We start from the raw sequence: 13,292 nt of genomic DNA on the forward strand, positions 1-13,292 counted from the left end.
TCTCTCTGGCAGAGCCCGGCTGCCAAATTGGAAACGTCCAGAGATTGCGCCCACAGGAAAGTTGCCAGCACTGAAAGCTGTAGCTGGTTTTCATTGTCCCTTGGAACTCCATTCGCTGACACACAGACATTCGCGCTCTGCTAAAGCTTTGCTTGGTAATGCGGCAACACTCTGTATCACTCTCTGGCAGAGCCCGTCTTCCAACTTGGAAACGTCCAGAGATTGCGTCCAGAGGAAAGCTGCCAGCACTGAAAGCTGCAGCTGGTTTACACTGTTCCTTGGAACTGCATTCGCTGCCACACAGACATTTGTGCTCTGCTAAAGCTTTGCTTGGTAATGGGGTAACAATCTGTATGTCTCTGTCCCAGTGCCCGGCTGCCAAATTGGAAACGTCCAGAGATTGCGCCCACAGGAACGCTGCCAGCACTGAAAGCTGTAGCTGGTTTTCACTGTCCCTTGGAACTGCATTCGCTGCCACACAGACATTCGCGCTCTGCTAAAGCATTGCTTCGAAATGGAGCAACACTCTGTATCTCTCTCTGGCAGAGTCCGGCTGCCAAATTGGAAACGTCCAGAGATTGTGCCCACAGGAAAGCTGCCAGCACTGAAAGCTGTAGCTGGTTTTCACTGTCCCTTGGAACTGCATTCGCTGCCACACAGACATTCGCGCTCTGCTAAAGCTTTGCTAGGTAATGGGGCAACACTCTGTATGACTCTCTCCGACTGCCCGGCAGTGAAATTGGAAACGTCCAGAGTTTGCACCCACAGGAAAGCTGCCAGCAGTGAAAGCTGTAGCTGGTTTTCACTGTCCCTTGGAACTGCATTCGCTGCCACACAGACATTCGCGCTCTGCTAAAGCTTTGCTTGGTAATGGGGCAACACTCTGTATCTCTCTCTGGCAGAGCCCGGCTGCCAAATTGGAAACGTCCAGAGATTGCGCCCACAGGAAAGCTGCCAGCACTGAAAGCTGTAGCTGGTTTTCATTGTCACTTGGAACTCCATTCGCTGACACACAGACATTCGCGCTCTGCTAAAGCTTTGCTTGGTAATGCGGCAACACTCTGTATCACTCTCTGGCAGAGCCCGTCTTCCAAATTGGAAACGTCCAGAGATTGCGTCCACAGGAAAGCTGCCAGCACTGAAAGCTGCAGCTGGTTTACACTGTTCCTTGGAACTGCATTCGCTGCCACACAGACATTCGTGCTCTGCTAAAGCTTTGCTTGGTAATGGGGTAACACTCTGTATGTCTCTGTCCCAGTGCCCGGCTGCCAAATTGGAAACGTCCAGAGATTGCGCCCACAGGAACGCTGCCAGCACTGAAAGCTGTAGCTGGTTTTCACTGTCCCTTGGAACTGCATTCGCTGCCACACAGACATTCGCGCTCTGCTAAAGCATTGCTTCGAAATGGAGCAACACTCTGTATCTCTCTCTGGCAGAGTCCGGCTGCCAAATTGGAAACGTCCAGAGATTGTGCCCACAGGAAAGCTGCCAGCACTGAAAGCTGTAGCTGGTTTTCACTGTCCCTTGGAACTGCATTCGCTGCCACACAGACATTCGCGCTCTGCTAAAGCTTTGCTAGGTAATGGGGCAACACTCTGTATGACTCTCTCCGACTGCCCGGCAGTGAAATTGGAAACGTCCAGAGTTTGCACCCACAGGAAAGCTGCCAGCAGTGAAAGCTGTAGCTGGTTTTCACTGTCCCTTGGAACTGCATTCGCTGCCACACAGACATTCGCGCTCTGCTAAAGCTTTGCTTGGTAATGGGGCAACACTCTGTATCTCTCTCTGGCAGAGCCCGGCTGCCAAATTCGAAACGTCCAGAGATTGCGCCCAAAGGAAAGCTGCCAGCACTGAAAGCTGTAGCTGGTTTTCACTGTCCCTTGGAACTGCATTCGCTGCCACACAGACATTCGCGCTCTGCTAAAGCTTTGCTAGGTAATGGGGCAACACTGTATAACTCTCTCCGACTGCCCGGCAGTGAAATTGGAAACGTCCAGCGATAGCGCCCACAGGAAAGCTGCCAGCACTGAAAGCTGTAGCTGGTTTTCACTGTCCCTTGGAACTGCATTCGCTGCCACACAGACATTCACGCTCTGGTAAAGCATTGCTTCGAAATGGAGCAACACTCTGTATATCTCTCTGGCAGAGCCCGGATGCCAAATTGGAAACGTCCAGAGATTGCGCCCACAGGAAAGCTGCCAGCACTGAAAGCTCTAGCTGGTTTTCACTGTCCCTTGGAACTGCATTCGCTGCCACACAGACATTCGCGCTCTGCTAAAGCTTTGCTAGGTACTGGGGGAAAACTCTGTATAATTCTCTCCGACTGCCCGGCATTGAAATTGGAAATGTCCAGCGATAGCGGCGACACGAAAGCTGCCAGCAGTGAAAGCTGTAGCTGGTTTTCACTGTCCCTTGGAACTGCATTCGCTGCCACACAGACATTCGCGCTCTGCTAAAGCTTTGCTAGGTAATGGGGCAAAACTCTGTATAACTCTCTCCGACTGCCCGGCAGTGAAATTGGAAACGTCCAGCGATAGCGCCCACAGGAAAGCTGCCAGCACTGAAAGCTGTAGCTGGTTTTCACTGTCCCTTGGAACTGCATTCGCTGCCACACAGACATTCGTGCTCTGCTAAAGCTTTGCTTGGTAATGGGGCAACACTCTGTATCTCTCTCTGGCAGAGCCCGGCTGCCAAATTGGAAACGTCCAGAGATTGCGCCCGCAAGAATGCCGCCAGCACTGAAAGCTGTAGCTGGTTTTCACTGTCCCTTGGAACTGCATTCGCTGCCACACAGACATTCGCGCTCTGCTAAAGCTTTGCTATGTAATGGGGCAAAACTCTGTATAACTCTCTCCGACTGCCCGGCAGTGAAATTGGAAATGTCCAGCGATAGCGCCCACAGGAAAGCTGCCAGCACTGAAAGCTGTAGCTGGTTTTCACTGTCCCTTGGAACTGCATTCGCTGCCACACAGACATTCGTGCTCTGCTAAAGCTTTGCTTGGCAATGGGGCAACACTCTGTATCTCTCTCTGGCAGAGCCCGGCTGCCATATTGGAAACGTCCAGAGATTGCGTCCACAGGAAAGCTGCCAGCACTGAAAGCTGTAGCTGGTTTTCACTGTCCCTTGGAACTGCGTTCGCTGCCACACAGACATTCGCGCTCTGCTAAAGCTTTGCTTGGTAATGCGGCAACACTCTGTATCACTCTCTGGCAGAGCCCGTCTTCCAACTTGGAAACGTCCAGAGATTGCGTCCACAGGAAAGCTGCCAGCACTGAAAGCTGCAGCTGGTTTACACTGTTCCTTGGAACTGCATTCGCTGCCACACAGACATTCGTGCTCTGCTAAAGCTTTGCTAGGTAATGGCGCAACACTGTATAACTCTCTCCGACTGCCCGGCAGTGAAATTGGAAACGTCCAGCGATAGCGCCCACAGGAAAGCTGCCAGCACTGAAAGCTGTAGCTGGTTTTCACTGTCCCTTGGAACTGCATTCGCTGCCACACAGACATTCGCGCTCTGGTAAAGCATTGCTTCGAAATGGAGCAACACTCTGTATATCTCTCTGGCAGAGCCCGGCTGCCAAATTGGAAACGTCCAGAGATTGCGCCCACAGGAAAGCTGCCAGCACTGAAAGCTGTAGCTGGTTTTCACTGTCCCTTGGAACTGCATTCGCTGCCACACAGACATTCGCGCTCAGCTAAAGCTTTGCTAGGTACTGGGGGAAAACTCTGTATATCTCTCTCCGACTGCCCGGCATTGAAATTGGAAATGTCCAGCGATAGCGGCGACACGAAAGCTGCCAGCAGTGAAAGCTGTAGCTGGTTTTCACTGTCCCTTGGAACTGCATTCGCTGCCACACAGACATTCGCGCTCTGCTAAAGCTTTGCTAGGTACTGGGGGAAAACTCTGTATAACTCTCTCCGACTGCCCGGCATTGAAATTGGAAATGTCCAGCGATAGCGGCCACACGAAAGCTGCCAGCAGTGAAAGCTGTAGCTGGTTTTCACTGTCCCTTGGAACTGCATTCGCTGCCACACAGACATTCGTGCTCTGCTAAAGCTTTGCTTGGTAATGGGGCAACACTCTGTATCTCTCTCTGGCAGAGCCCGGCTGCCAAATTGGAAACGTCCAGAGATTGCGCCCACAGGAAAGCTGCCAGCACTGAAAGCTGTAGCTGGTTTTCATTGTCACTTGGAACTCCATTCGCTGACACACAGACATTCGCGCTCTGCTAAAGCTTTGCTTGGTAATGCGGCAACACTCTGTATCACTCTCTGGCAGAGCCCGTCTTCCAAATTGGAAACGTCCAGAGATTGCGTCCACAGGAAAGCTGCCAGCACTGAAAGCTGCAGCTGGTTTACACTGTTCCTTGGAACTGCATTCGCTGCCACACAGACATTCGTGCTCTGCTAAAGCTTTGCTTGGTAATGGGGTAACACTCTGTATGTCTCTGTCCCAGTGCCCGGCTGCCAAATTGGAAACGTCCAGAGATTGCGCCCACAGGAACGCTGCCAGCACTGAAAGCTGTAGCTGGTTTTCACTGTCCCTTGGAACTGCATTCGCTGCCACACAGACATTCGCGCTCTGCTAAAGCATTGCTTCGAAATGGAGCAACACTCTGTATCTCTCTCTGGCAGAGTCCGGCTGCCAAATTGGAAACGTCCAGAGATTGTGCCCACAGGAAAGCTGCCAGCACTGAAAGCTGTAGCTGGTTTTCACTGTCCCTTGGAACTGCATTCGCTGCCACACAGACATTCGCGATCTGCTAAAGCTTTGCTAGGTAATGGGGCAACACTCTGTATGACTCTCTCCGACTGCCCGGCAGTGAAATTGGAAACGTCCAGAGTTTGCACCCACAGGAAAGCTGCCAGCAGTGAAAGCTGTAGCTGGTTTTCACTGTGCCTTGGAACTGCATTCGCTGCCACACAGACATTCGCGCTCTGCTAAAGCTTTGCTTGGTAATGGGGCAACACTCTGTATCTCTCTCTGGCAGAGCCCGGCTGCCAAATTGGAAACGTCCAGAGATTGCGCCCACAGGAAAGCTGCCAGCACTGAAAGCTGTAGCTGTTTTTCACTGTCCCTTGGAACTGCATTCGCTGCCACACAGACATTCGCGCTCTGCTAAAGCTTTGCTAGGTAATGGGGCAACACTGTATAACTCTCTCCGACTGCCCGGCAGTGAAATTGGAAACGTCCAGCGATAGCGCCCACAGGAAAGCTGCCAGCACTGAAAGCTGTAGCTGGTTTTCACTGTCCCTTGGAACTGCATTCGCTGCCACACAGACATTCACGCTCTGGTAAAGCATTGCTTCGAAATGGAGCAACACTCTGTATATCTCTCTGGCAGAGCCCGGCTGCCAAATTGGAAACGTCCAGAGATTGCGCCCACAGGAAAGCTGCCAGCACTGAAAGCTCTAGCTGGTTTTCACTGTCCCTTGGAACTGCATTCACTGCCACACAGACATTCGCGCTCAGCTAAAGCTTTGCTAGGTACTGGGGGAAAACTCTGTATAATTCTCTCCGACTGCCCGGCATTGAAATTGGAAATGTCCAGCGATAGCGGCGACACGAAAGCTGCCAGCACTGAAAGCTGTAGCTGGTTTTCACTGTCCCTTGGAACTGCATTCGCTGCCACACAGACATTCGTGCTCTGCTAAAGCTTTGCTTGGTAATGGGGCAACACTCTGTATCTCTCTCTGGCAGAGCCCGGCTGCCATATTGGAAACGTCCAGAGATTGCGTCCACAGGAAAGCTGCCAGCACTGAAAGCTGTAGCTGGTTTTCACTGTCCCTTGGAACTGCGTTCGCTGCCACACAGACATTCGCGCTCTGCTAAAGCTTTGCTAGGTAATGGGGCAACACTGTATAACTCTCTCCGACTGCCCGGCAGTGAAATTGGAAACGTCCAGCGATAGCGCCCACAGGAAAGCTGCCAGCACTGAAAGCTGTAGCTGGTTTTCACTGTCCCTTGGAACTGCATTCGCTGCCACACAGACATTCGTGCTCTGCTAAAGCTTTGCTTGGTAATGGGGCAACACTCTGTATCTCTCTCTGGCAGAGCCCGGCTGCCAAATTGGAAACGTCCAGAGATTGCGCCCACAGGAAAGTTGCCAGCACTGAAAGCTGTAGCTGGTTTTCATTGTCCCTTGGAACTCCATTCGCTGACACACAGACATTCGCGCTCTGCTAAAGCTTTGCTTGGTAATGCGGCAACACTCTGTATCACTCTCTGGCAGAGCCCGTCTTCCAACTTGGAAACGTCCAGAGATTGCGTCCACAGGAAAGCTGCCAGCACTGAAAGCTGCAGCTGGTTTACACTGTTCCTTGGAACTGCATTCGCTGCCACACAGACATTCGTGCTCTGCTAAAGCTTTGCTTGGTAATGGGGTAACATTCTGTATGTCTCTGTCCCAGTGCCCGGCTGCCAAATTGGAAACGTCCAGAGATTGCGCCCACAGAAACGCTGCCAGCACTGAAAGCTGTAGCTGGTTTTCACTGTCCCTTGGAACTGCATTCACTGCCACACAGACATTCGCGCTCTGCTAAAGCATTGCTTCGAAATGGAGCAACACTCTGTATATCTCTCTGGCAGAGTCCGGCTGCCAAATTGGAAACGTCCAGAGATTGTGCCCACAGGAAAGCTGCCAGCACTGAAAGCTGTAGCTGGTTTTCACTGTCCCTTGGAACTGCATTCGCTGCCACACAGACATTCGCGCTCTGCTAAAGCTTTGCTAGGTAATGGGGCAACACTCTGTATGACTCTCTCCGACTGCCCGGCAGTGAAATTGGAAACGTCCAGAGTTTGCACCCACAGGAAAGCTGCCAGCAGTGAAAGCTGTAGCTGGTTTTCACTGTCCCTTGGAACTGCATTCGCTGCCACACAGACATTCGCGCTCTGCTAAAGCTTTGCTAGGTAATGGCGCAACACTGTATAACTCTCTCCGACTGCCCGGCAGTGAAATTGGAAACGTCCAGCGATAGCGCCCACAGGAAAGCTGCCAGCACTGAAAGCTGTAGCTGGTTTTCACTGTCCCTTGGAACTGCATTCGCTGCCACACAGACATTCGCGCTCTGGTAAAGCATTGCTTCGAAATGGAGCAACACTCTGTATATCTCTCTGGCAGAGCCCGGCTGCCAAATTGGAAACGTCCAGAGATTGCGCCCACAGGAAAGCTGCCAGCACTGAAAGCTGTAGCTGGTTTTCACTGTCCCTTGGAACTGCATTCGCTGCCACACAGACATTCGCGCTCAGCTAAAGCTTTGTAGGTACTGGGGGAAAACTCTGTATAACTCTCTCCGACTGCCCGGCATTGAAATTGGAAATGTCCAGCGATAGCGGCGACACGAAAGCTGCCAGCAGTGAAAGCTGTAGCTGGTTTTCACTGTCCCTTGGAACTGCATTCGCTGCCACACAGACATTCGCGCTCTGCTAAAGCTTTGCTAGGTACTGGGGGAAAACTCTGTATAACTCTCTCCGACTGCCCGGCATTGAAATTGGAAATGTCCAGCGATAGCGGCCACACGAAAGCTGCCAGCAGTGAAAGCTGTAGCTGGTTTTCACTGTCCCTTGGAACTGCATTCGCTGCCACACAGACATTCGTGCTCTGCTAAAGCTTTGCTTGGTAATGGGACAACACTCTGTATATCTCTCTGGCAGATCCCGGCTGCCAAATTGGAAACGTCCAGAGATTGCGCCCACAGGAAAGCTGCCAGCACTGAAAGCTGTAGCTGGTTTTCACTGTCCCTTGGAACTGCATTCGCTGCCACACAGACATTCGCGCTCTGCTAAAGCTTTGCTAGGTAATGGGGCAACACTGTATAACTCTCTCCGACTGCCCGGCAGTGAAATTGGAAACGTCCAGCGATAGCGCCCACAGGAAAGCTGCCAGCACTGAAAGCTGTAGCTGGTTTTCACTGTCCCTTGGAACTGCATTCGCTGCCACACAGACATTCGTGCTCTGCTAAAGCTTTGCTTGGTAATGGGGCAACACTCTGTATCTCTCTCTGGCAGAGCCCGGCTGCCAAATTGGAAACGTCCAGAGATTGCGCCCCCAGGAAAGCTGCCAGCACTGAAAGCTGTAGCTGGTTTACACTGTTCCTTGGAACTGCATTCGCTGCCACACAGACATTCGTGCTCTGCTAAAGCTTTGCTTGGTAATGGGGCAACACTCTGTATCTCTCTCTGGCAGAGCCCGTCTTCCAAATTGGAAACGTCCAGAGATTGCGTCCACAGGAAAGCTGCCAGCACTGAAAGCTGCAGCTGGTTTACACTGTTCCTTGGAACTGCATTCGCTGCCACACAGACATTCGCGCTCTGCTAAAGCTTTGCTTGGTAATGGGGCAACACTCTGTATCTCTCTCTGGCAGATCCCGGCTGCCAAATTTGAAACGTCCAGAGATTGCGTCCACAGGAAAGCTGCCAGCACTGAAAGCTGCAGCTGGTTTTCACTGTCCCTTGGAACTGCATTCGCTGCCACACAGACATTCGTGCTCTGCTAAAGCTTTGCTTGGTAATGGGGTAACACTCTGTATGTCTCTGTCCCAGTGCCCAGCTGCCAAATTGGAAACGTCCAGAGATTGCGCCCACAGGAAAGCTGCCAGCACTGAAAGCTGTAGCTGGTTTTCACTGTCCCTTGGAACTGCATTCGCTGCCACACAGACATTCGCGCTCTGCTAAAGCTTTGCTAGGTAATGGGGAAAAACTCTGTATAACTCTCTCCGACTGCCCGGCAGTGAAATTGGAAATGTCCAGCGATAGCGGCCACACGAAAGCTGCTAGCAGTGAAAGCTGTAGCTGGTTTTCACTGTCCCTTGGAACTGCATTCGCTGCCACACAGACATTCGTGCTCTGCTAAAGCTTTGCTTGGTAATGGGGCAACACTCTGTATATCTCTCTGGCAGATCCCGGCTGCCAAATTGGAAACGTCCAGAGATTGCGTCCACAGGAAAGCTGCCAGCACTGAAAGCTGCAGCTGGTTATCACTGTCCCTTGGAACTGCATTCGCTGCCACACAGACATTCGTGCTCTGCTAAAGCTTTGCTTGGTAATGGGGCAACACTCTGTATCTCTCTCTGGCAGAGCCCGTCTTCCAAATTGGAAACGTCCAGAGATTGTGCCCACAGGAAAGCTGCCAGCACTGAAAGCTGCAGCTGGTTTTCACTGTCCCTTGGAACTGCATTCGCTGCCACACAGACATTCGTGCTCTGCTAAAGCTTTGCTTGGTAATGGGGTAACACTCTGTATGTCTCTGTGCCAGTGCCCGGCTGCCAAATTGGAAACGTCCAGAGATTGCGCCCACAGGAAAGCTGCCAGCACTGAAAGCTGTAGCTGGTTTTCACTGTCCCTTGGAACTGCATTCGCTGCCACACAGACATTCGCGCTCTGCTAAAGCTTTGCTAGGTAATGGGGCAACACTGTATAACTCTCTCCGACTGCCCGGCAGTGAAATTGGAAACGTCCAGCGATAGCGGCCACACGAAAGCTGCCAGCACTGAAAGATGTAGCTGGTTTTCACTGTCCCTTGGAACTGCATTCGCTGCCACACAGACATTCGTGCTCTGCTAAAGCTTTGCTTGGTAATGGGGCAACACTCTGTATGTCTCTCTGGCAGAGCCCGGCTGCCAAATTGGAAACGTCCAGAGATTGCGCCCACAGGAAAGCTGCCAGCACTGAAAGCTGTAGCTGGTTTTCATTGTCACTTGGAACTCCTTTCGCTGACACAGAGACATTCGCGCTCTGCTAAAGCTTTGCTTGGTAATGCGAAAACACTCTGTATCACTCTCTGGCAGAGCCCGTCTTCCAAATTGGAAATGTCCAGAGATTGCGTCCACAGGAAAGCTGCCAGCACTGAAAGCTGCAGCTGGTTTTCACTGTCCCTTGGAACTGCATTCGCTGCCACACAGACATTCGCGCTCTGCTAAAGCATTGCTTCGAAATGGAGCAACACTCTGTATCTCTCTCTGGCAGAGTCCGGCTGCCAAATTGGAAACGTCCAGAGATTGTGCCCACAGGAAAGCTGCCAGCACTGAAAGCTGTAGCTGGTTTTCACTGTCCCTTGGAACTGCATTCGCTGCCACTCAGACATTCGCGCTCTGCTAAAGCTTTGCTATGTAATGGGGCAACACTCTGTATGACTCTCTCCGACTGCCCGGCAGTGAAATTGGAAACGTCCAGAGTTTGCACCCACAGGAAAGCTGCCAGCAGTGAAAGCTGTAGCTGGTTTTCACTGTCCCTTGGAACTGCATTCGCTGCCACACAGACATTCGCGCTCTGCTAAAGCTTTGCTTGGTAATGGGGCAACACTCTGTATCTCTCTCTGGCAGAGCCCGGCTGCCAAATTGGAAACGTCCAGAGATTGCGCCCACAGGAAAGCTGCCAGCAGTGAAAGCTGTAGCTGGTTTTCACTGTCCCTTGGAACTGCATTCGCTGCCACACAGACATTCGCGCTCTGCTAAAGCTTTGCTAGGTAATGGGGGAAAACTCTCTATAACTCTCTCCGACTGCCCGGCATTGAAATTGGAAATGTCCAGCGATAGCGGCCACACGAAAGCTGCTAGCAGTGAAAGCTGTAGCTGGTTTTCACTGTCCCTTGGAACTGCATTCGCTGCCACACAGACATTCGTGGTCTGCTAAAGCTTTGCTTGGTAATGGGGCAACACTCTGTATCTCTCTCTGGCAGATCCCGGCTGCCAAATTGGAAACGTCCAGAGATTGCGTCCACAGGAAAGCTGCCAGCACTGAAAGCTGCAGCTGGTTATCACTGTCCCTTGGAACTGCATTCGCTGCCACACAGACATTCGTGCTCTGCTAAAGCTTTGCTTGGTAATGGGGCAATACTCTGTATCTCTCTCTGGCAGAGCCCGTCTTCCAAATTGGAAACGTCCAGAGATTGTGCCCACAGGAAAGCTGCCAGCACTGAAAGCTGCAGCTGGTTTTCCCTGTCCCTTGGAACTGCATTCGCTACCACACAGACATTCGTGCTCTGCTAAAGCTTTGCTTGGTAATGGGGCAACACTCTGTATGTCTCTGTGCCAGTGCCCGGCTGCCAAATTGGAAACGTCCAGCGATAGCGCCCACAGGAAAGCTGCCAGCACTGAAAGCTGTAGCTGGTTTTCACTGTCCCTTGGAACTGCATTCGCTGCCACACAGACATTCGTGCTCTGCTAAAGCTTTGCTTGGTAATGGGGCAACACTCTGTATCTCTCTCTGGCAGAGTCCGGCTGCCAAATTGGAAACGTCCAGAGATTGTGCCCACAGGAAAGCTGCCAGCACTGAAAGCTGTAGCTGGTTTTCACTGTCCCTTGGAACTGCATTCGCTGCCACACAGACATTCGCGCTCTGCTAAAGCTTTGCTAGGTAATGGGGCAACACTCTATATCTCTCTCTGACAGAGCACGGCTGCCAAATTGGAAACGTCCAGAGATTGCGCCCAAAGGAAAGCTGCCAGCACTGAAAGCTGTAGCTGGTTTTCACTGTCCCTTGGAACTGCATTCGCTGCCACACAGACATTCGCGCTCTGCTAAAGCTTTGCTAGGTAATGGGGCAACACTGTATAACTCTCTCCGACTGCTCGGCAGTGAAATTGGAAACGTCCAGCGATAGCGCCCACAGGAAAGCTGCCAGCACTGAAAGCTGTAGCTGGTTTTCACTGTCCCTTGGAACTGCATTCGCTGCCACACAGACATTCACGCTCTGGTAAAGCATTGCTTCGAAATGGAGCAACACTCTGTATATCTCTCTGGCAGAGCCCGGCTGCCAAATTGGAAACGTCCAGAGATTGCGCCCACAGGAAAGCTGCCAGCACTGAAAGCTGTAGCTGGTTTTCACTGTCCCTTGGATTTGCATTCGCTGCCACACAGACATTCACGCTCTGGTAAAGCATTGCTTCGAAATGGAGCAACACTCTGTATATCTCTCTGGCAGAGCCCGGCTGCCAAATTGGAAACGTCCAGAGATTGCGCCCACAGGAAAGCTGCCAGCACTGAAAGCTCTAGCTGGTTTTCACTGTCCCTTGGAACTGCATTCGCTGCCACACAGACATTCGCGCTCAGCTAAAGCTTTGCTAGGTACTGGGGGAAAACTCTGTATAACTCTCTCCGACTGCCCGGCATTGAAATTGGAAATGTCCAGCGATAGCGGCCACACGAAAGCTGCCAGCAGTGAAAGCTGTAGCTGGTTTTCACTGTCCCTTGGAACTGCATTCGCTGCCACACAGACATTCGCGCTCTGCTAAAGCTTTGCTAGGTACTGGGGGAAAACTCTATATAACTCTCTCCGACTGCCCGGCATTGAAATTGGAAATGTCCAGCGATAGCGGCCACACGAAAGCTGCTAGCAGTGAAAGCTGTAGCTGGTTTTCACTGTCCCTTGGAACTGCATTCGCTGCCACACAGACATTCGTGCTCTGCTAAAGCTTTGCTTGGTAATGGGGCAACACTCTGTATATCTCTCTGGCAGATCCCGGCTGCCAAATTGGAAACGTCCAGAGATTGCGTCCACAGGAAAGCTGCCAGCACTGAAAGCTGCAGCTGGTTATCACTGTCCCTTGGAACTGCATTCGCTGCCACACAGACATTCGTGCTCTGCTAAAGCTTTGCTTGGTAATGGGGCAACACTCTGTATCTCTCTCTGGCAGAGCCCGTCTTCCAAATTGGAAACGTCCAGAGATTGTGCCCACAGGAAAGCTGCCAGCACTGAAAGCTGCAGCTGGTTTTCACTGTCCCTTGGAACTGCATTCGCTGCCACACAGACATTCGTGCTCTGCTAAAGCTTTGCTTGGTAATGGGGTAACACTCTGTATGTCTCTGTGCCAGTGCCCGGCTGCCAAATTGGAAACGTCCAGAGATTGCGCCCACAGGAAAGCTGCCAGCACTGAAAGCTGTAGCTGGTTTTCACTGTCCCTTGGAACTGCATTCGCTGCCACACAGACATTCGCGCTCTGCTAAAGCTTTGCTAGGTAATGGGGCAACACTGTATAACTCTCTCCGACTGCCCGGCAGTGAAATTGGAAACGTCCAGCGATAGCACCCACAGGAAAGCTGCCAGCACTGAAAGCTGTAGCTGGTTTTCACTGTCCCTTGGAACTGCATTCGCTGCCACACAGACATTCGTGCTCTGCTAAAGCTTTGCTTGGTAATGGGGCAACACTCTGTATCTCTCTCTGGCAGAGCCCGGCTGCCAAATTGGAAACGTCCAGAGATTGCGCCCACAGGAAAGTTGCCAGCACTGAAAGCTGTAGCTGGTTTTCATTGTCCCTTGGAACTCCATTCGCTGACACACAGACATTCGCGCTCT

The sequence above is a fragment of the Mycteria americana genome, chromosome 15 (genome assembly GCF_035582795.1).
Source record: "Mycteria americana isolate JAX WOST 10 ecotype Jacksonville Zoo and Gardens chromosome 15, USCA_MyAme_1.0, whole genome shotgun sequence".
Taxonomy (NCBI): Eukaryota; Metazoa; Chordata; class Aves; order Ciconiiformes; family Ciconiidae; genus Mycteria; species Mycteria americana.